The 24,913-nt window shown below is 31.7% G+C and overlaps 1 pseudogene; it reads left to right on the forward strand.

The window, feature by feature from the left end:
- The first annotated feature begins 14,387 nt into the window (after positions 1-14,387).
- Positions 14,388-23,748, forward strand: LOC149562387 (uncharacterized; annotated as a pseudogene).
- The last annotated feature ends 1,165 nt before the right edge of the window (positions 23,749-24,913 follow it).

Consider the following 24,913-nt stretch of genomic DNA (forward strand, 5'->3'; position numbering starts at 1 on the left):
GAAGGTTTGGAGGATTTTCTTTTTTTAACTTTAACTAATGTCCAACCATCCTCCACCTTCCTAGTAGCCTTCTGCCAATCCCCAATAACCCCCAAAACCCTCGCAGCAGGAGAACCAACAATAATGTTTTGAACAGAGTAAACAACAGAAAAAAGGACAACATCAACATTCTGATTCAAAGCTGCCAAAGGGACAACATCAACATTCTGATTCAAAGCCGCCAAAGGGACAACAATCAGATCAACTGAATTAACAACAGGAGAATGGTCAGTAGCAAATTGTTAAGGTTGTTTTTGTTGGATTGATTCGATATGAGATACATTATTATAAATCATAATTTCTTATATATACATAATATTGTTTTTGTTAATATGTTATTATTAATTAAATGACGATTAAACCATAGAGACACGTCTTATGTAAGACGTGTCTACTCTCATATTTATATGAGATTCAAATCTACATTTGGAACATATCAATACAATGACAATGTTATTACATTTGCATAAATGATCCTAGTTACTCAACATGGTATCAGAGTCAAACTGGACTCTAAATGTAAGAAAGTAATAGAAGACATGGTAGAAAAAATTTCATGAGAAAATGGAAGATTGAAAATTACATTGGAATCAGGAAATAAGGAGTGAATCATTGAACGTTACCATAAAAGACTACCACAAATCCATAATCATTGAAAGTAAGGGAGGAGCAACAGACTCAACAAGGGAATGTTAAATTATATCACCATTGGCACAAAAGTCATCGCAATCAACAACACCAGACTTACATCATCATGGATCCTAAAGTAATTACACAGGAGCATTATCACACCATAGGTCTCTGAACAAGGGAGAAAATAGAAAAGAATAGAATGAATAAGGAAAGGCAAAAGCAGAGCCCAGTGGACAAGGGAAATCATCATCAAATTGAATATAGTTGCAGTTAAAGAAAAGATAATCAGGCACTGAATAATACATAAGGAACATCTAATCAATAGATGAGATAATAAAGGAGTTTAGAGCAAAATTGTAGCCCTATCATTGTTGGAGGGATATAAGATAAGTAGAAATAGATTCACATAAAAGTATAACTAGTGCCACTACATTTAACTTGTTCCAAGCATCAACCAAGGAATTTCTGCAGAGAAGTAGGGTTTAGATGAAGAAGTAAGTTTCCACACCACCGATTCCTTGAGGCGGTCATCATACAAGATTAAATCATTATTAAATCTAGAGAATGAAGGTAGATTTTTTTCAAGAGTATGAAGTGCTGGAAGCATCAAATGAGTAGAAGGAAAGATACTCACTGACTGAAGGGAAGAAAAATAAAATATACAACTCCTGCCCATTATTGGTTGCCACTGGAATCCTCACTAAATTACAAAGGCCATGGACAAGACCAAACTATAGATTACAAGTAGTGGTGAATTAATTAAGGATGTATCTTTTGAACAATTTTTTTCATGAGTAATAAATTCAAAGCTATAGAAGGGATACTGCAGTTTAAGTCTTATAAGAATATCACAGTATTAAACGCCTTGAGGTTATGGACATGAGTCATCATGAATAAGCTTTGACATTAAAGAAGTCATAACATGGATGACTTACCATTAAGACAAGCACAACAATCCCATGAAGAGGTGTGATCTTAATAATAATAAATTGTTAAGAGCTTATTAATAATCATTGGCAATGATTACAAGTGAAGGATCAATTAGTAATGGAGAGGTGCATTTAGCACTAAGGAGAGAGAGATGCTATAGAGAGGTATCTTTTAACTCCATGCCTCATCATTCCTAACACAAGATATAAGAAGGCAATCATTATCATTCAAGTTTAAAATAACGTTATTATCCAGATTTGGATTTGCTTTGTAAGAGCAAGTGCATTGTGGCATATCGGTTGCAAGTAATCTAAATATAGACCAGGAACAACACCAATGGATTGTAGACATTAAATTTGTGTATCAAAAATTCATCCATTGTCAAGTTAGCATTCCATTATCAATCTGAAACATGATCACATTGTTGTTAGCAATTCCTATACATACATCAGACACGTCATGTATTAAAAGAACTCATAGATCATTCCTTGCACACAATTAAAGGACGCACCATAAACAAGAATCTGATTTTTATAAGAGATTATCGATCAAATTCTTAAAGACATTCTCCATTGATGACCCAGACAAGGCTATTATTAAATAAGAGAAGTGATATTAATATCCTCAAGAGATGAGGTGAGAAATATGCCCTAAGATGTATTTTTTTTTCTAGCCACAATATCATATGCAAGGAGGTGCCAGTATTGATGGCATCTATTGAAGGATATACACACAATTACATTTTTGAACGTGCTTTACAAACTTTGAAGAAGATTCTTAAAAGATGATCTAAAGTGTTATGAATATAGAGGCATGAAAGAATCATTTTTGTTGTTTCATTATATTGTTCATTTTTGGACAACTAAATAAGAGTTTATGATTATTATCAATGATGTAAGGATTGAGGACAAGAAGCCTATATTAATGTCTAACAAAGCTTCAATATCATGAATGTGTTATATGATGGACAACTTGGGAAAACTATCCAAATCATATGGTTCTGATTACCAAAGCATTTGAACCACCTACCTTATCCCTTTGATGAATAAAGCCCTGAGTATGAGGAATAGATTCATTCTTGTGGCATGGGCACTCTAAATCCAGATATTGGTATATGGTGGATGGGTTTAGAAAAATGTCGAAACTTGTTTGCCTCTATTAATAAGTTTAATGAATGTTTGGATCTTCATTGCATGAAAAGACCAAACTAGAAAGTAGATTAAAGACATTAAATTTTTGTATCAAAAATTCATCCATTGTCAAGTTAGCATTCCATTATCAATTTGAAACATGATCACATTGTTGTTAGCGATTCCTATACATACATCAGACACATCAAGTATTAAAAGAACTCATAGATCATTCATTGCACACAATTAAAGGACACACCATAAACAATAATCTGATTGTTATAAGAGATTATAGATCAAATTCTTAAAGACATTCTCCATTGATGACCCAGACAAGGCTATTATTAAATAAGAGAAGTGATATTAATATCCTCAAGAGATGAGGTGAGAAATATGCCCTAAGATGTATATTTTTTCTAGCCACAATATCATATGCAAGGAGGTGCCAATATTGATGGCATCTATTGAAGGATATACACACAATTACATTTTTGAACATGCTTTACAAACTCTGAAGAAGATTCTTAAAAGATGATCTAAAGTGTTATGAATATGGAGGCATGAAAGAATCATTTTCCTTGTTTCATTATATTGTTCATTTTTGGACAACTAAATAAGAGTTTATGATTATTATCAATGATGTAAGGATTGAGGACAAGAATCCTATGTTAATGTCTAACAAAGCTTTAATATCACGAATGTGTTATATGATGGACAACTTGGGAAAACTATCCAAATCATATGGTTATGATTACCAAAGCATTTGAACCACCTACCGTTATCCCCTTGATGAATAAAGCTTTGAGTATGAGGAATAGATTCATTCTTGTGGCATGGGCACTCTAAATCTAGATATTGGTATATGGTGGATGGGTTTAGAAAAATGTCAACACTCGTTTGCCTCTATTAATAAGTTAAATGAATGTTTGGATCTTCATTGGATGAAAAGACCAAACTAGAAAGTAGATTAACACTTAGAAAGAAGTTACTAATAGAGATAGAGGTTAATACCATTCATAGATGATTATCTCTCATTAGACTTAATTGAAAACTCTATAAAAATGAAGTATGTGGGAATTTTACATTGTGGGGGATGAATAATTACCCAATGTTTCATTCCCATTGGAGGCATTTTTTCCTAAATTAATGCATATGGACCTTCAATGGAGGAATTAGTTTCAAGGATGTTGATAAATAGATAAGTATTTGTTATTCTTAAGTATTACATTTATCTACTCGTTATAATCTTTATTATTTGTATTTATATATGCACTATATGAGTTATTTTCCTTGATCTTTTCGTTTATGTCTGGGGATATTCTTGTAGGAAAAGAAGGTTGGTGCTTTTCACATGCTACCAACTACTGTGCAGACTTAATCTTATGACAACAACTCAAAAGAAGCTTTGATCTAGAGTTCATTAGTTATCTGATGACTAGACTGGATAAAGGGAGGCTCTTGAAGCAAATATCCTTGTTGATTGAGATTATTAGTATCCTTCTATATAAGAGGGAGTCTGGCAGTTCTTCAAAAGCAACATGAGATCAGAAGATTAATACTCAGAGGGAGTCTAAAAATACATATGTGTGACTACATGATTTAGATGGGCCTACCCTTGTGTACATCATGAGGAATAACAACTTATCATGAGAAAGTAGGAAGATTGACATTAGATTTAGAGAGAGTCTGACAAGCATCCTTGGGTGAAGAGAACCTCTAAGGGAGTAACTAGAGGACCTGACTTCCCAAGATTGTTGTTCAGAGGGAGAATTTTGAGGTGCGATCCCTTGTTAATGATCTCTTCTCTATAAGGGAGAAGTTCGAAGTGAGATTCTTTGTAATGTACTCTCCTCCATGAGAGAAAACTCTAAGGTGAAAACCCTTGTTCTACCCTCTAGGAGAAACTATGGTGGATCCACTCTCTGACTTGGTTCATGGTGGATATCATTCAAGTTACCATGTGATGTTGTGATTTATGTCATGAAAGGTGACGATCTTTCATTTGATATATGTGTGAGGTCGCTATTGTAAGGTGACAATCTTAGCAATAGCTTGACCATGTTATCATGATAGACTTCATTAAGTTGTTGTCCTAGAATGTGTTAGTAATCATGTTAACAAAATGTATCATGATCAACTACACTAAATTGTTATCGCAGAATGAATCGAAAATCATGATATTGTGGTGGTTGTGTTGTATTCTTGATCCATTGTCATGATAGATTACATTAAACTTGTTGTCCCAGACAATGTCAGAATGTATGACAATAAGAAAATCATGATGGTCTTGGATTTAGTTAGAAATCATGAGATCAAGATTGACTATGCTTGTGTCCTAGAATGTGGCATAAATCAAATAGTATATATATTCTTAAAGAGATATAATTGTGTATAAGCATTTTTTATGCAAACTCAAATATGAGATTAAGAAATTGATCGTATCATCCCTCGCTAAGAGGGAGTGTTAAAATTATAGCTTCGGTTGGATCTGATAAAATTGATATCAGTATATGGAACAGGTACACACACACATTCATTCATATATGCATGTCTGATTTCCTCCACAAATTGATATCACAAGCTATTTGATACTTTATGATCATGCCTAATTCTTCACTACATTTGTTGTTCTTGTGTTCTTGCTCTATTATCATGGTAACAAACATATTATGACAAACTACATTAAGTTTATGTCCCGGAGTATGTCAGAGGTCATGATACTTGTCATAATAGAGACTATATTAAGTTGATTCACTAAGTTCATGTTGTTATTTGATTGACAATATTTAGTTGTTGTCCCAGAGTGCGCCAGAGATAAGAAAACTTATATTCTTTTGGGATATATAATAATATAATTGTTGATAGGCATCTTAGTGTTGGTGCTAGTGCTCATATCACAAGGATGTGAGATTGATAAGACGATTTAGAATTAGATCACCATTTTGTGAGATGGTTGTGTTGTTTAAATCTTCTCTCACTAAGAGGGAGAGTTGATGAAATAACATTAATTGAACCACATCTGATTTGATGGATATATGTTATGTCCCTAAATATGCCATTCCGAGAATATCATATTGAGATGATATCTCTCTATATGCTTGAGAGCATAATGTGTTCTATAAATCCTCCCTAGCTAAGAGGGAGTGTTAAGGTTGTAGCTTCAATCAGATTGATTCAATCTGAGATACATTATTGTTATTGGTAAATCAACATTTCTTATATATACTTATTCACGTTATATATATATATATATATATATATATATATATATATATATATATATATATATATATTGTTATACATATTATTATTTTTGTTAATATATTATTATTAATTAAATGATGATTAAACCATAGAGACATGTTTCTTCATGAGATATGTCTCCTCCTCTCATATTTATATGAGATTCAAATATGCATTTGGAACATATCAATATGATGCCAATGTTATTACATTTGCAAAAGCGATCCTAGTTACTCAACATAAATAAGGGAATCTATTCCATTACAATAAAACAATTCTATTCCCATCAAGTGTTGGTTTCCTAACTATCAATATTAATAATTAGTTTTACTAACCTACATATACACACAAGGGCCATATCACAAGTCACATAGATGGTTATCTCGAGCAAAGGACTAGCTTGTACATGTTAGAGGTACAAAAGTTGACTAGATTTGCCATGCCTCACATACATAGTGAGTATCTTGAACATACCTCAGAAAGACAAGCATCACAAATAAAATAGTGAACAATTTATATACAACGGCTAACCATCCCCTGTTCACAACATATCCCAAAGAGAATGAATGTTGTTGCATTGAGCACTACATCGCGGGTCTCATTCATTTCCTTGGTCTTTTATGCAAGTGCATATATGGGAAGAGAATTCAATGCATTCCATACTATATATAATGTGTGTTTGTCTTCATACTAATAGGGTGAAGTATATTATTTCTCAAAATCATGCTACTTATCACCTACTTATTCTTCATCAGAAAATCTCTCCCTTGTAATTAATTAGACAACTAACTAATGAGGAAATCCATTGTTAGCATGTAGTTGCCCCATAAGCCCACATGCTTCTAGCAAAACAGTCCAATTCCCTAGATCAATGCAAGGTTCCCTTGCTTGCATGTAATAAACATTATCTATTTTCCATCTTGTTGGTGTGTCTTATAGTTGATTGATATAGTATGCTCCTTGATTACAATCAATCTCGAGCTAATAAGCTTATCTTTAGTGGGTCATAGGATTTGTCCTTAGTGATGACTTTAGATAGATAGGACTAGTCTACATGTTAGAGGAATTCAAATCTCTACCCATGTTCTTGAATGGTCCTAATTTCATTCGTTGCCATAAAAGTCAACACTTGTAACGAGCTTCACATTATAGTTGGAAAAGAGGTTCCCAATTCAGAATAAGTAGATTATAATGAAGGGTCTATGAGTACATACACAAAATCTTCTTAAGTGTGGGATTAAACTTCTCAAACATATTACAATTACATAGAATTGATGTATTATGGCCTCAACTTAATAGGTAACCTTATGTTCATATTGGAGTAGTCAACCCAATTCATTTCCTTTATCTTTCTATTTACAACACATTATGTGTTAAATATAACTTATTAGGTTTTCCTAACTCTTCCATAAGCATTTGTTACTTGTTTTGGCCTGGTCGAAAGCCTACTAAAGAGGAAATGTTAAACAACAAGGGATGATCTCAACCCCTAGAGTTATCCCCACTAGACCCTCCCATATGGACTTCAGACACAAATGTATGCTTCACACAAGGATCACCTACATTCTTGGTTTCAAATAGGTGAAAGTTATACATAGTTATCCTCATGAGATTTCTCAAAGGGCACCTACTCACAAGTTCTCATAGTCAAGATTTTTTTAACAATTTCCCATAGTCATTCGTGATTAACAACAAAAAAGGAACCCCAACGCCATTTAACAACCCATACTATCACATTTTTAGGTCTTGAATCAAATCTCACCTATTAGTAACTATAAAGTAGCTCGAATGTCTTAAGGTTCATCTTACCAACATATAAACTAGTCTTATCAACCAATGCACAATTACCTTTGTTCACTCAAACCCAATTCCATAATGAAATGGATTACATAGCTCCAACTAAATATTATATACTTTGATAATAAGAAAAACTATACTTTGACTTAACTTTTGACCATCAAATATCTATGAGGTTTTTCTTGATGCAATGTCCTACAAATATTAGTTTCAATTCACCTTAGCCACTTTAACTTATTGTGATCTTAATGGATACCAATTAGATAATAGGATTGGTCATTCAAAAAGGTAACAACATTTACAATTATTATGTTATATCAAGCTCACTAATAGAAGTTGTACCTTGATAAGAGCAAAACATGCATTTATGTACCCATACTCTATTGATTATAAGAGTAAATTCCTTAGTTTTCTGAGTAATGCATAAATAATAAATTGTTAGACACATTACTATCACATACTTATATCATTGCATAACACTTGAACTGGGTTATCACAAACCACTCTATATCATAATTCCTTCCACTATGATAAAAATATGGCTTCCAAGATTTCAAGGGCTATCATTTTATAGGTTTTCATACCCTTCTAGTCGATACCTATGCTATTATTCAAAACTATAATTTCAAAGCATAAAATCTCAATGCAATGATTTGTAGAGTGGATAATATGTTTACTTTCTAACACAATGGCATCACCCAAAATTACTCATCCATCTAGGTCTAGATATGGACAACAAATAGACAACTCATATATCCATTTACGTGTAAATGGCCACTTGTATAGATGTATAATTGAAACTGCTATTAAGTAGAAGTGGTACATTTATACATGAGTGCTAATTTAACTTGGAGGTGAATAAATGGAGAACATATCTCTTGCATCTGTGTCTATGTAGATGCCACTTACCCAATAAAATCTATAAAATATGATCTCTATAGTAGCTAAGAAATTAAGATTCACATTCTTTTAGTGAGGTTTCTTGAGCTACATGATTTAAATTTAATATTATAATTAAAAGAACATCCAACATTTGAACAATATTTTGAAAGACTAATTTATGTTTAAACATTATTAGTTCACCAAAATAATTAATTTATCTATATAATTAAATGGTGATTACCATCCACTCTATGTTTTGGATTAAGGTAAAAATGTTTTTTGAGGGGACCCAGAACCCCTTACATCAAGGTTCAAAGATTTTTAGAATATACCAATACAACTAGCAAAAGACATAGACACTAGTTTAAGGGGACCTAAAACCCATATACCATCTCGACAACAAAAAAACATTAAAGACCAAATCCCCATAAGGGGCAAAAAGACCAAAAGCACTATTGTGTAGAGAAAAATACCAGCAATAACAACCAACAACCAACACACAAGAACTGAAAGAAACCTAAATAGAACAAACATACATCAACATTGAAGGAACACTAGACAAGCTCCTTAATGGTATTAGTTAGACTCTTACCCACACTAGCAACCTTTCCAACAATATCCTTCATAGCAAAAGTGTTAGACATGAGATTAGTCATCTGCTTTATGTTAGTGCTTAAATATCTTATTTATTAATTAGATAAATAATAGTCTAGGCAAAAAAAATGTACTCTATAAAGATGCACTCAAGTTAGTTATTAGCCAATTTAGATGGACAACTTTTGGTAGCTTAATAGAAGAAAATATTTACCTATGAAAAACAAAGAGAAAGAAGTTCATGCCATTACATTTTTGTTTCTTTCTATAGGAGCAACTCGCTCTTACTCACCTCATGCCATTTTTTCCTTATGTACATGCAATGGCATCCAGTCCCCTTCTAATCACACCATTCTCAATTCCACCCTCACATTTTCTTATTTTCTTCTCTCTCATTGCACATTGCATTTCTTGAAAATATTTGAAAACTTTTCAACAAATATAATTTGTGCATGTACTACATTCGTTGCACTCCAAAAGACCACATTTCCTTTTGGAATTTTTTTAAAACCAAATATTTCATATTACTTCCATGCCTTGCATGCATCTTTGCAATAGGGCATTTGCATCCTTTATGCTTCTAATTTATACACATGCCCTATTTGAAACCTTTTATTTTGGCACATGAAGGAAGAGGTTGAGAAAGTTGGCTTTAACCTGCCAATTGTATTAGGTTGAAAGTTTCTAAAACCTTACCTACAAATGTATTTCATGCTTATTGTCCAATCATCATCACATTCCATTAGATGACATCTCTGTTGTGGCTTTCTATCAAACAATTCATATTACTTCCATGCCTTGCATGCATCTTTGCAATAGGGCATTTGCATCCTTTATGCTTCTAATTTATACACATGCCCTATTTGAAACCTTTTATTTTGGCACATGAAGGAAGAGGTTGAGAAAGTTGGCTTTAACCTGCCAATTGTATTAGGTTGAAAGTTTCTAAAACCTTACCTACAAATGTATTTCATGCTTATTGTCCAATCATCATCACATTCCATTAGATGACATCTCTGTTGTGGCTTTCTATCAAACAATTCATGTTCCTTTTCTAAGCTTGCACATTTGCATGCATGTCAAAAATAGAAGCAAATACGGCATTCAATAAAGTTTATCTCCTTTAATGCTTGATGGACCCACATATTCTATTCAAGGTTCTCTTTCTAGGCAATGAAAAGGAGGGTAATCACATGGATTGTGCATTTTGGGCTTTTATCTGGACTTTTATCTGTAGGTTGCATTTTTGTAAAACTATCACAACCTTTAAGTAAATAATTTTTTGTATATCTTATGATCATTATATTCCATCATAACCACTTGGCCTTCTCTTCTTCCCTTTTCTACCTTATATATTTGTTGAATCTCTCTTAAGTTGGTGAAATTTCAGTGACTTCTAAGAACTCTTCGAAAATCCATTACCAAATATATTTTATATTTTGCTAATTTTGCATCAATCATAAATAAACTCGAGGAATTTCTCCATGTCCTTATTCTTTATTACACCATATGCTTTTTCTATATGAAGAGGAGGATCTGTCTTCATTAAATCAATGGTTGTCATTGTTTAAGGGGGATGAACAACCATTGAAGAGATCATATCCATCCACATTCCACCAATTGACCATGAGATTTCATGTCATGCATTATGTGAATATAAAGCTTGACAACAAGAATAAATTGTAGCTGCCTAGTCAAAGAGGTTGCCCAAGAATCATACGTAACCCACTGAAAAATGAAGTGTAAACTGAAATCTTTTTTTTTGATGGAGGGTTTAGACCTACGAGACAACCCAACGAGGCATGAACCCTGTGAGCTACCAACCAGTGAAGGCCACCACATAGACTTTTTAGGGACCCGATACAGGCCCACTCGTGCTTGAAACCTCTTCAGTTTAGAGCCAAGGACTGAGGGGCATCCACACAATGAAAATCACTCAGGGCACGATCCCGACCTCATCCCTTATGATGTCAGAGCCTTGCACTCAGCAAGACTTGATCCCTGGTGGGCTCTCCGTGAACCATTCAACTTCACCAATAAACCAAGGGCCCATTGACATAAGCTAAAATCTTGATGGTGCATTCATTTTCATTTTCATTTGGGTACCAATCGAACAATGTACAATCAAATTAAATCTTCTGAACTATCTATTGTTCCATGCCAAAAGATAAAGTCTGCAAGTGGCGTGCAATTTAGATTGCAATTTGTTCATAGGAAAAAATGTGTGTCACTTGTATGTAAAAATTGTGGCTTCCCCGGTTAAAAGTGTAGTCTGGCAGATCAGAGAATGCTTTCTCGACATTCTATAGACAACCTTTGAGAGATTTTGGGATGTCGTGATTGAGAAACCAGCTCACATGTACAACCTCCAACATCATTTTTTTTCCATTTCCCATCCGCCAAATTCAACGATAGGAAGCTTGGCACCATCTTCACCATTCACATTATTTTGTTTGAAAAGGAATATCACTATGGCGCTTCCAAACTTTAAAGTTGTGAGAATTTCTACCAATTATAGGGTTGATGTATTTGTGGGGAGATTACAATAGCATGTAGTGGGTAATGTCATCAAGTGGGATTATCTTCATAGTGTGGGAGGACACAACTCATCATTTATGGGAAACGACCTAGTAGTCATTTAGGCTAACTTCACACACTTATAGTTCATAATCCTTATATTAGAATTTGTCAATTTTTTTGGTGAACCTTCATAGGTGATTGAAGAGCTTAAAACTAACCTTTTAGATTTCCCACTTTTATGGAGCTCTTTGTAGAACTCGTAGAATGTGAGGTGGTCTAAAAGTATCATTTTAAAATGCTCACCTAATACCCAACAATAAGACCCCCCAATAGCCGCTATAGTACTTTCTGTACAAATGGACCAAACAACAACAAGGAAAACTAAAAAATATAAACTATTAGTACATGTGAGATTGACTATTAGTAATTTTGTGAGGCTTTTTATGGTGGTAATTGGGTGGGGGGAGGTAGTGGTAATTGGGGGGTTGGACATGGCGACAATGCGTACATGGGTGACAACTAGCTCGTTTCCCCCAGTAGATTCTACAACTCGTAGACATTAAGAGAAACTTTCTTCATCTATAAAGTTGGATCTACATGTAGATGTATAGAAGTGAGTACTTTAACTTTCTTAATAGAGAAACACGTATTAATCTATTATTGACATTAAAAATAGAGCCATTTTACCATTCCAATCTAAAATAAGATTGTAAAGTATTTGGAAATAGTGAATTTAATGATGGAACATAGACCAATTTATATGAAGAAGCAAAAATAGCTGAAATCTCAATTGTTATCCTAAAATTTTCTTGGTTGTGTTAACGCTATGGGATGTGCCTCTATCAAGAGGACTTATGACATACATAAAGATACTAGGCTTTAAGAATTTTTCAGTTAGGCTAGTTTGAAGGCAAGAAAAGCAAGGGGCCAACAACCATAAATGCTTGGAGTGAGAGTTTTGGAGCTCGAGACCCGAATTCCCTCTTTCTATGCTATTTGCAATGAACACATTGAATTGTTCTTCATACCAATGGTATTTATATAAATAGTTGGCCATTCTCATCTGCCATAGTAAGGAACAAAATGCTTTTAGTCAATTTTCATCACGCATAGGAAGTGATGAATGAGATTCAATTTTTGCCAAGAGTTAATTGTCAGTTCAATTTGCACAAGAAATGGCAGTTGATTGCTTATAAAGCAAGGCATCAAATTAGAGATCATTTTTAATTGTATAGTCATGTTATTTAAATAATTTGTGGTACAAAATAAATAATTCTTTCTATTATTAAAATAACTTATAATAAAAATAAATAATTATAAATATAATAAATATATAATTTTAATATACTATTATGTTTCGTAATAAAAATTATTATTTATAAATATAATAAAATATTTTTGATTAATTATTATATTACGTTATCTAATTTTTAAAATATTTTTATATATTTACATATTAAGTATAAAGTTTAATAATATATAATATATATAATATTTTGAATGCTATTGTATGTAAAAGGTATAAAATATTAATTATATTAAACTATAATATTTCTATGTATCCAAATGTATATTATATAGAACATAATTTATAATAATGAATTAATTTAGATATCAATTATTTAAATTAGAGATAATTATGTGTTAAATATGTAATATACCTAATAAGTACAAAATGATGTTCAATTAAAAATAAATTAGGTAGAAGGTTTATTAATTATCATGTTTGAGTAAAAAATAATAATTTTATTTCTTTTCTTACATTTTATTAAAAATCTAAAAGGAATTGCATGTATAATCATTGTCACACATATAGAAAAGTGAATGTGTTGTAATAGATTTTTCATTATGCTTTTTTAATATATGTCAATCTCTGCTAGCTACTAGATTGCTTGCTACCACCTAAAAATAAGGCATTGAACACATGCAATGATGGTTCATGTCTTCCAATGATTGAATTAAATCAAAGACATTGCACTCATTGTGCAAAGATTTTACACTAGAATGTTTGTAAGGGCTTTGAGGCAAACTCTTGGCACAACTGAAAGCAAAAGATCGCTAATTAGATCTCAGAAGGCCTTGCAAGGTTTCAAACATGGGCCCTCTACATAAGCATTGGAAAACAAGGGACAAGAGAATGAATGAATTGACCCTGCAAATAAAAAAGATAACAATTTTCTTTGCACAAGTTCTTATTTAGATAAAAGATCAAAATTAATCATCTGTAGAAAGGAAAAATGAGGGCTTGTGAGCCTCTCATCTACGAGGTCTTGGATTTGAGTCTACTTGAATTTAACACATAATAATAATTAATCTCAGAAAATGATAATTAATCTAGGCTTTCACCCATTATCTATCAAAACAAAAAATGAAAAATGAAGGTGCACTCAAAAATAGATAGGAATGGTATATCTATATATATAGTAGAAAAGAAAATTATTTTCTTATTAATCTTGGATTTTTGAAATTCTTGTTGAGAGATAGGAATAGATATATAGAGGGAGAAAGTAGAGACAATGGGATAGATATGGAGATAGAGAAATAGAGTGAAGTGGATAGGGAGAGAGGGAGAAGAGAGTAGATATATTGAGATAGAGGTGGAGAGAGAAATATAGGGAGATGGGAAGAAAAGGACACAAATATTGCAAAGAAATGAGAGAAGAGGAGAGAAGGGAAGAGTTGGGAAGAGACATGGATAGAAAGAGGGAGAGGTGTAGAGGGAAGAAGAAGAGTGAGCGAGAGGTAAATAGATCAAGATTGAGAAGCAAAGTGATATGGAGAGGAGAAGGAGATATAGAGGGAGACAATGGGGATGAAATATATAAATATATAAATTAAGACAAAATAAGAAAAAGAAGATATATTTAATGATAAAGATAGATATATATAGAGAGAGGGGCAGATATATATAGAGAGAGAGGTAGATAGGAGTCTAGATATATAGGGATGGAAAGACATGGAGAGATAACAAGACAAAGATAGCAATAGAGGGTGAGATTGGGGAATAAATATGGAGAGATGATAATAGAATGATAATATGGGAGTAAACTAGACAAAGAGATATATACATATTGAGAGGTTAAGACAAAAAGAGAAAGAGGTTGAGGGGGAGAGACAAATACTTAGTTGACCTTCCGTACCTCTGCGACATACCTATTGTACACTAAGGTGTGATTGCTAGTTCTTTAATTCCTTGATCATCCTATTGACTTGCTCCTCCTTCTTCTTCTTGCCTTCCTCATCCCTTTCCTTCATGCATTCCTCATCCATCTTATTTGAATATTCCTCTATGTTCTTCACGCTTCTCTAACAATTCCTCTTTTTATCCCCAATGTTTCCCTCCTACTACTCATTCTATACTCTCTTTTCCATGCTGTTTCCAGCACAGTCTAAAATCTTCGTCGCCAAAGTATAGACATACCTATTATAGGCTCTTAATGAAGTCCACACCCACTCTTCTTAATGAGGACTAACTCCTACATTTACTTTATTTATGTTCCCTCTTTTTTTCTCTTCCTAATGAGGATTGAGTCCTACAATTACTTTATTTCTGTTCCCTATTTTTTCTTAAACAACTCTATTGTTTCCCCTTCATGTGACATTAATACACATGTCTTCTCCACTTGAATATTTGTTTGACCACATATACCCTTACATGGAATAGTCTATTGTAAAGATGTGACACCCTTACTATTTCTATTTTCATATATTCAATAAATTGATCAAATTTTAAATTCTTTGATAGTTACAAATACAACATTTTATATATCTAGTAGAAAGATAACTTTTAAAATTTTATTTTCCTTTTCTATTTAGATATATAAACATGCAAATATTTAATTATTTAATTAATATTTATGATAGTACACATATTTCTCATTTTATATATTATACACTTTTAGTTTAATTACAACAGATAATTAAATAATATGTAACTTGATACATATTAATAATTTAAAATTAAACATTAAAAATATAGACTCTCCATTCACACTTTATGAGATCTTTCTACACTTTGCCAACTCTCTCAATGAAATATTTTGGTTTGGCTATTTGAGGAGTATTTGTTGGAGTCTGGTGACCAATTTAAGCCTCTTTTATTTTTTTCCTTAAATCTTTTCATGGTAGCAACAATGGTGGGATAATAAAACCCCGTTCCAAATCTAAAGCTACCACTCTCACTTTCATGTAATTGTAGGAGTTGGGCATGCCCTTTAAAGGAGTTATAGGTGAGAGAGAGAGATGAAGATAGACTACATAGATTGCTTATCTAAAGCAGTCTAGGTTCATTTTTGTCTCCATCTTCAAATTTAAGGCTTTTTAATTACACTGATTATTTCTATTTGCCATGTAACTATGACATACCTGATTATAATGTAGAATGCACATATTCTCATACCACATTCTCTTTACTAAATAATTAATTAAGTGTATTGATCTTTAGCATAGTCAACACTCTCGTGTCACATAGTAGGTTTTCTAAGCACACTCGTCACTCCCTTTGTATATATCAAAATTCCTAATTTTTAAAATGTCTTTTTATATCATAGATTGGATAATGACATGATTAAATCATGAATTTGATGTCTATATATACACATTCAACCTCCAGCCTTAGAGTTATTCCTATCATTGGTAATGGTCAACTCAATATTAAACAACCATAAAGCATAAATTAGTTGTAGAATTCTTTCATAGATATTTTGAATTAAATTTTTTTTTTTCCCTCTCTTGAATGTTTACATTATTGAGATTTTCATAATTATTATCTTTATTACATCTTTTAAATTATTTGTTCTCTGAATTACAGAATATATGCGAGTCTTCAAATTATTCTTGTCATGGATATTTAACTATTTGATTTGTTATCAATATTTTAGACATTTCTAATCAAAGAATATAGAAGAACATACATTAATTTATCTAAAGAATTAAAAGTAACTAAAAAAATATATTTTAATTGATATTGTGATATTAATAGAAGAATAAAAGATAATTTAATTTGATTAGACTATAATCATATCAATTTTAGAAGTCAAATAGTCACTACTAAATGGTGGAAAATTAAAAACTCTTTGAAACAACAAATTGACTATAATCATACTTTTTTCATTATCAATCCTTGTTGCCTTACACTTCAATAATCTATGAAAGTCACATTTAATCAAAATTTTCTTAGCTAATCGTAATTTTAATCCTAAATATGTTTGGGTTATGCTTTATGCTTTGGACTTAATCATTTTTATTATAATGTCAAAATGTTGTAGAAAAGAGATTTTTGGAAGTAATATTGGGTACCAAAGCATGGGGAGTATTCACAGTTTAACCCTCTTAAGAAGTTGCATGAATGCATAAGATTTTTGTTTGTGTACTTTCATTAGTCAACAATTTGGTTTATGTTAGATTGATTAGCTTAGATCTAGTGCTATTATGTGCTATTGTAAGACAACTTATTTATTAAGACTATTTTTTTAAACTTCTTATACACTTAAAATTTAAAATTATTATAAAATAAAAAAATAAATTTATATCTTCTATAAAACACTATCTTCTTTTTGACAATTATTTTTTCTTCAATTATTATTTACTTCTATGTTTAAATAATCTAACAACACATCAAAGAAATACTTTCTTGATCCATATATAAACAATTTATCTCATTATGTTTAATTTACTCTGAAGATATATTTCAGAGATTGTTATGGAAAATAATAACATGCACCCTCTTTACAATACACTTTCAAATTTCTCTTGATGGCAACTCATTTTATTTGTCATCTTAAGCATACATGTTTTAAGTCTTCTAATATGAAAGTGACAATTTGTTTAGGGGAACTACGTCTTTTAAGGTTTCTATGCATTTCAATCTTTGCACCTTTAACTATTGCACAGATTCCTTATAATTCAACATTTATTTGAATATAATAAGAGTTAACATTTACCATTGTATAACATTTCAAAAAAATTCAATTTTTCTTTGTAAATTTTCTTAAACATTGTATCAATCCCAACTTCACCTATTCTGTTTCTAAGTGTAGTGAACTATTATACTATTCAGATGAACTATGACACTTTGAGTCTCTTGTTTATTTATATTATCATATTAAAAATATGATAATACAAAATTAAAATAAAATAAATGATTTATTTTTCATAAGATAATCATATCTATAAAGAAAGTTAATCTCTAAAAAGAGGATTTTTTTTTTCTCAATATTATAAAGAGGAAATATTTCTTTTAAAGTCTTAAAATAGTTTCATAGGCCAAATCATGGGAACGTGAGTCAAGAAATATTTCTTTTAAACAAAATAGAAAAGTCAAGCGATATTTCATGAAAGAAATAGTAAAATCGATTATGGAATGCATCACAATTAATAATTAATTACAATATCCATGGAGAAGGAAAATGGGCAATAAAGATTTTTACAATCTTGAGCACATAAAAATAAATTGGAAAGCTTTCTTGAAGCACTTTGAAGAGATCTTAAATTTCTGCATTTTCAATTTTAAATGTGAGCAGATTTAAATTTGTGCGAGATTATTTTTTTTCTTATTTTTGAAAATTTCTTCCAATATATTTATTTTGAGAAGTTAATATACTTTAAAATACTAAAATTTTGAATTAGTTGATATTTACATATTTTATTAATCTACAATAAATTTATATGTGTGTATGTATGTATGTATGAGCGAGCCTAGTTTATTTTCTTTAGCTTTTTACAATAGGCTTGGGACCCTAATCAATGGAATGACCATTTGCATTCTCAAATATTTTACATAGAGAGATGTAAGTGTTGGGATGTGCTATGCATGATTAGAATATATTTTTAAAAAAATCTACATTTGGTTCTTTCCCATTTTAGCTTTTAAATTCATAGTAATCTGAAAATGATAGTTCAAAAAGCCACGCATACGCAAAATCACATGTCCAAACTCAAGCACTTGAAAAGACTGACAAACAACATGGTTTGATGAAATAAATCTTATGATTCTTGATATATGAAAATAGATAACACAAACACTTAGCAAATTATAGAAGTTATAATTAGACTAAATAAAAAATTTGTATTTAGGTTGTAGAATTAATTCAAACAAAAAAATGTAAAATCTTCTTTTGGTGTGAACAACATGCCTTCCTTAATTTCACAAAGTGATTTACACAAATACTTGCAACAAAATGAGGTACAATAGCTATGCAAACAATGAAATATACTTTGTGGTATAATATTGAAGTGCAGATATATGGTGAAAAATGAATTTTGTCATTATTAGGAACTAGAAGTATGAACCTATGAAATTTAATACTAGATGGTAAATTGCCAAAACAATATTTTTAATATTGAGTGTTTTGAAATGTGTAAAATTAATTTCTTTTAATTAAATTAAGCACACAATTTCACAAATTATTTTCACTAGATAGTCATGCAATTTTTTTAAAAAAGTAGTGAATATTTTTTACAATGTTGAAATGGTTAACATAAAAGATCTATTACACTGGACACTTTTGTTACTATTTGTTGATGTATTGTCAATACAATTCTTATAATTCAAAATAATTTCATTGTTTTATTTCCATAACTTCAAAGGTTTGTAGAGGTCTTTATCCTTTGTTGTCCTCCAAAAGCTTTTTCCAAGGTTCATTCCAAGGTGCCTATATTGGTGGGATGGGTTTCTATTATGTATTAAAATATATGGTCATCTACAATGACCATATTTGGTTTCCCCATGCACTCTGTTGTATTTGTACAACAATTGATGATCCTTGTGTGACATAGAATGATTTCATCTACAATTATTTATGTAAGTCAAATCGAGACCTTTTTGAATTTTAAGGATGCTATTTTCTTGTGTTCTTCTCATAGTGGAGTGAGTTTCAGAACAATATAATTTGGTACATGGAACAAATAGAAATTGTTGTTAGAACAACTGTCTATGGAGTTGAATTGAAGTTTTGATCTTTTGATGTATTAACACTGTATGAATTTAGTTAATGAATGAAAATGAGAATCCCTACAAAATTCCTTTGATCTTGAGAGTTTAAGGAATATGAAAAAAATAAAAAATAAAATGTGAGATGTAGACAACCCTTAACTAGGAATTTGGGATGCAATTTTCCATTCTTCACTAAAAGCCATGTGGATCTCAAGCTTCACTTGAGATTGTGGATAGTTTGGATTGTGTGGGGTTGGGGGGAGGAGGGGGAGTGGGGATTCAAATCTAAAGAGGTTTTTCAAGTTTCCAAGTGTGTTATGAGAGATTTGAAGTGGGATAAATTGGGTTTTGGGGTTTTTCAAGTGGGTTCAGGATTTTGTTTATATTCCATATACTCTTTTTGTCATTATTGTGAGCTTTATAGTTGTCTTTAAAGTTTCATTTTTCTTCAATGGTTTAATATCTTATTAACTCTGATTAGACGATGACGGGGAGGACATTGTCTTTATGATTAGTCTTCATGTTGGTCATAGTGGGTAGGGTTGTTGGAGGAGGTCCTGACCAAGTAGCATCACCAAATAGGGGATGAGGTTTATATAGTGTTTGAAAAGTATGAAGAGTCATTTGAGTTTTTGCACATGAGGTACAACAATGGGATTTTTTTCACATCCAATACATACATACATGCATGTGTATGTATGTGTCCACCTGTAGATCAATTTACTAATATTACTACTGATAAGAATTGAACATGCATATTATATTATCGCCAATGACTTTTCAATTTGGATTTGTCCATTCAACTTCTAATAAGAATATAGATGGAGTGACCTTTCAACTTTCATGAAGATGTATAAAAAGACTCAGGATGAATTGAACAATAGAATGATATGGACATACATCTCATTTACTAAGATTGCTAATTTGTATTAGATCTTGTATACGGAGTTCATTGGTAGACATCTCAACCATGAGATTTCCCAACTCCTATAGAGTTCGTGGGCATACATCTCATTCATGGGATAGCCCAAGTTTTATGAGCTTGGACACACACAACTCCACGAGTTTGTCCAAATTTGATTGATTTGCAGGCATACATCTCACTTACGAAATTGTCCACAATTGTATGAAATTTTATTTAATATTATGAGCAAATTGAATTCTTGATATTGTTTATTATGCGTTTACAATACCATTATTTATTTCTTTCAGTATTGTCCTTTGAATTGACAAAATGATTCAGATCAATGGTATTAGAGCTGAGGCGTTTGAGACCTTCGAAAAATAATCGCATCTGTAGTTGTCCATCTACTGTGACACATTTTCAAATCTACAAAACACTGCATATTTTCTAAATTTATGCATAATTCTGGTGTAGGATGAGGAGGCCAACACAAGTTTCAACCCTCCGAGGAGAAGGATACAATTGGGGAAGAGCAAAGGCAGGAGACAAAAAAATAAAGAATAAAAAATAAAATAAAAGGAGGGGAAAATTATTGAGGCAGTTGCGAGAGATGGAGATCAACAAAGTCGTGTATCTAATATGCCTCTGGAGTTAATGGAACTAATATTTTAGAAGCTTCCATTTCCATCTTCGCTTGGTTTGCAAAGAATGGAATCAGATTTTGTCTTCGCGCTGCTTTCTGTCTTCCCTACCCAACCAAAAATCTTGGCTTCTCATTTTTCGTCGAGATCGTTGCATGGCATTTTCCTTTTCTACTAACAAATGGAGGCCCATTTCTCTCTCCTTCATTCAGATTCCCTTGGATTATGTTTATATGTTATCAAATACTGTCCAAGGATTAGTGAGTTTTACGGCTCGACTTAAAGATCACACACTAAGCGTTTGACTGCTTAGGTGGATCTTGTGGGGTCGATTTGATTTTCGACGGCTGTTTTCATTTTTCGTTTCCGCGAGTAGTCCCGTTACCACAAATGAGCCAAATCAAATTCAAACGTATCTACTTTTCCTGCTCTGTATTACTTTGGGTTTCCTCGACCTCAGCGATAATGATGGTTTGTAGAGCAACAAGTTGGGTGACTGGATAACACGTTTGAGAGGGCTGGAGCATCTTCCACTGAGCGGCATGAATCTCACAATGGCAGAAGATACCTGGTTGGGAGGATAATTGCTCTCTCTTGCCAATCTCACCGCACTTTCCATGCATGATTGCGAGCTTTCAGGAGAAATTCCTCCCTTCTTTGCAAATCTCTCACGCCTTCAGCAGTTGGAGCTTTGGGGAAATTCATTCAGAGGTAACATTCCTACATTTCTTGGAACTCCCCTTCTGTCAAATCTTGATCTTTCATGGAACAGTCTAGAAGGTTCTATTCCCTCCTCTAAAAGAACCCTCTCCAATCTGAAGTCCCTTTATCTCAGTTCAAACAAATTAAATGGCAGCATTCCGCCTGCTCTAGGGAATCTTTCCAAACTGGTAAATCTTGATCTGAGTTCAAACAGATTGAATGGACTTCCTTTGCTAAGCTATCCAAGTTAGAGGTGCTTGATTTGGCCAACAATAGATTAAATGGAACTTTCTCATTTTTCATTTTGAACAGTTGCACCAAACTTATTGCTTTGGATCTCTCGAGGAATACATTGACCGTAAAAGTCAATGACTCTATCATTCCCAAATTTCAGCTTCAATATTTAAACTTTAGGTGACTGTAATGTTGGAGCAAACTTCCCGACATTCATTTCAGCGCAATATTTTATTAAATATTTAGATTTGTCAAACAATTCTCTATGAGGCTTTATTCCGAATTGGCTTTGGGGATTCACAGATATTGAGTATATAGATCTTTTAGGTAACTTTCTTGATGGATCGATTATAAAATCAATAGATAAATATACACAAAATCTTTAGTTGCTTTCTTTGGCAGAAATAATCTTGATGGTTATATTCCAGCTTCTATTTTTAAATTGAAGAATTAAAAATTTTTAGATTTGTCAAATAATAAGTTCAATGGAAAAATACCTCAATGTCTTGAGAATTGTGCTATATTGAATGTCCTAAATTTAGAGAAAAATAATTTACAAGGGAAGATTCCAAATATATACATAAGGGAATGGATTCTCTTGAGACAGTGAAACTAGGAGACAATACATTTGAAGGGTATATTCCATCATCTTTTGGAAAATGTAGAAATTTACAAATCCTTGATTTGAGAAACAATAATTTGCAAGGTAACATATCAAGATGTTTTGAAACCTTGGTCAATCTCCAAATTTTAATTTTAAAAAATAATAGTTTCAATGGTCCAATACCATTACAATTAACCAAATTGCAAAATCTTCAAATTTTGGATATGTCGAAAAATAAATTTTCAGGGACCATTCCAAAAGACTTAATGAAGTTAACCACAATGGAAAATCAATCAGAAATTACAAACATGCTTGAACATGAAGCCCCTAGTTTTCAAGCATCAAACTATTATGTAGATGAAATAACAGTTTACAATAAAGGGCAAATTATGGAGTTTGTGAAAATTTTAAGATTAGTGAAATGTCTAGATCTTTCTAGCAATAATTTATCTAGTAGCATTCCTTGGGATATTAGATCACTCAAAGGTTTGATTATTCTCAACATTTCAAGAAATCATTTTAGCGGAGAGATTCCCGTGTCTATTAGAGAGATGCCACTACTTCAATCACTTGATCTTTCTCAAAATAACATATCAGGGCCAATTCTTACTGAGCTACAACTTCTCACATCCTTAAATTACTTTAATGTCTCCTACAATAACCTATCAGGAATGATACCATAAGGAGGACAAATGATGACATTTGATTCTGCATACTTCAACAACAATCCAGGTCTATGTGGTCCACAAATATATATCTCATGTTCAAGTAGCCCTTCTCATTCTACAAAGGTACAATAGAAAGATGGTGAAGATTCAGAGGAGGATATATGGTGGGATATTGGAATGGCAATAGGGTTTGCAACTAGCTTTGTAATTGTAATGGGAATGTTGTGTCTCAACAAAACATGGAGTATCCCATGCATTAAAATCATGGATTATATTATTCTCTCTCTATTTTAAATATAAAGATAGCATTTGTATTTTGCAAAGTATTGTTAGAATTTGTGGCTCAATAGCTTTATATATTATAGTATAAGTTTATTTATGATAAAGCATTTAGATTATAAAACACCTTTCTAATATTAATGATGTTAATTAATATTAATATCTTAAATACTCTTTAAAAAAATTTAAAAAATAATGTGATATTTTTATCATGAATCTTTATAAAAATGCTTCAAAGTAAATAAATCTTAATATTCTTTATTTTTTTATTAGTTCTTTCAAAAGGCAAGAATTAAACTATTGTAATCATTAAGAACAATTTTGTCAATTATTTCAACCAATCATAACCATGAATTAAAAGTTTTTTTTTTCTGTATTGACTATAAGGGGACCAAAATAAAAAGAAGTAAAACACAACGAGGGGAGGCACAACCTCACAACATGAGTATCAAAGATTCAAAACATTACAAAAACATGGTCAAGAAAAATAAAGAAAAGCCACCTAAGACTAATGTAGAATCTCATCCTAAGATTCAGCCGAGGTAGTCCAGCCCTAAGGGCATTCAATCCAAACAATGTTCCTTTTCTCTTAGATCTGTGCCAGCATGAGAATCCTTTCATCAATGGCATCCTTTTTGTTCTTTTAAATCTCCTTATTGACCTCCTTCACCATCTTATCAAAGGTAGCAAGATTGTCCATGTTGTTCCTCCAAATAGAAACGTCCTCCATCTCTAAGGTGAACATAGTAGAGTGGCCCATGCACATAAATCTTTCCATTTATCTATGTTCTTATTGGCCAACACAAAAAAATGCAAGGGAGAAAAATCATTTTTCTATTAGATAAATAGTACAAAATTATTGATGACTGGGTGATTAATTAAAATCTTAAAATCTTGTACAATATTTTTAATTCTATATTAATTTCTCCAGTCTCCATCATGCATGATATATGCAAAATGTGGAAATATACATTTTTAAATCTTATTATGAGATTTTAACATGACACTATTTTGTACAAATAATTTTTGTTTTAAATTTATTATAAAATTGATGATAATTTATTGTCTTTTCATCATTTTAAATATTTCTTTTTTGTGTGATTAAAAAATATATATTACAATAATAAATATAAATCAATTTACTTTTATAATCATATATGAAATAAGGATCACATAATAA

This window comes from Cupressus sempervirens, chromosome 4 (genome assembly GCF_028749045.1).
Source record: "Cupressus sempervirens isolate cs-2001-9-10 chromosome 4, ASM2874904v1, whole genome shotgun sequence".
Classification (NCBI taxonomy): Eukaryota; Viridiplantae; Streptophyta; class Pinopsida; order Cupressales; family Cupressaceae; genus Cupressus; species Cupressus sempervirens.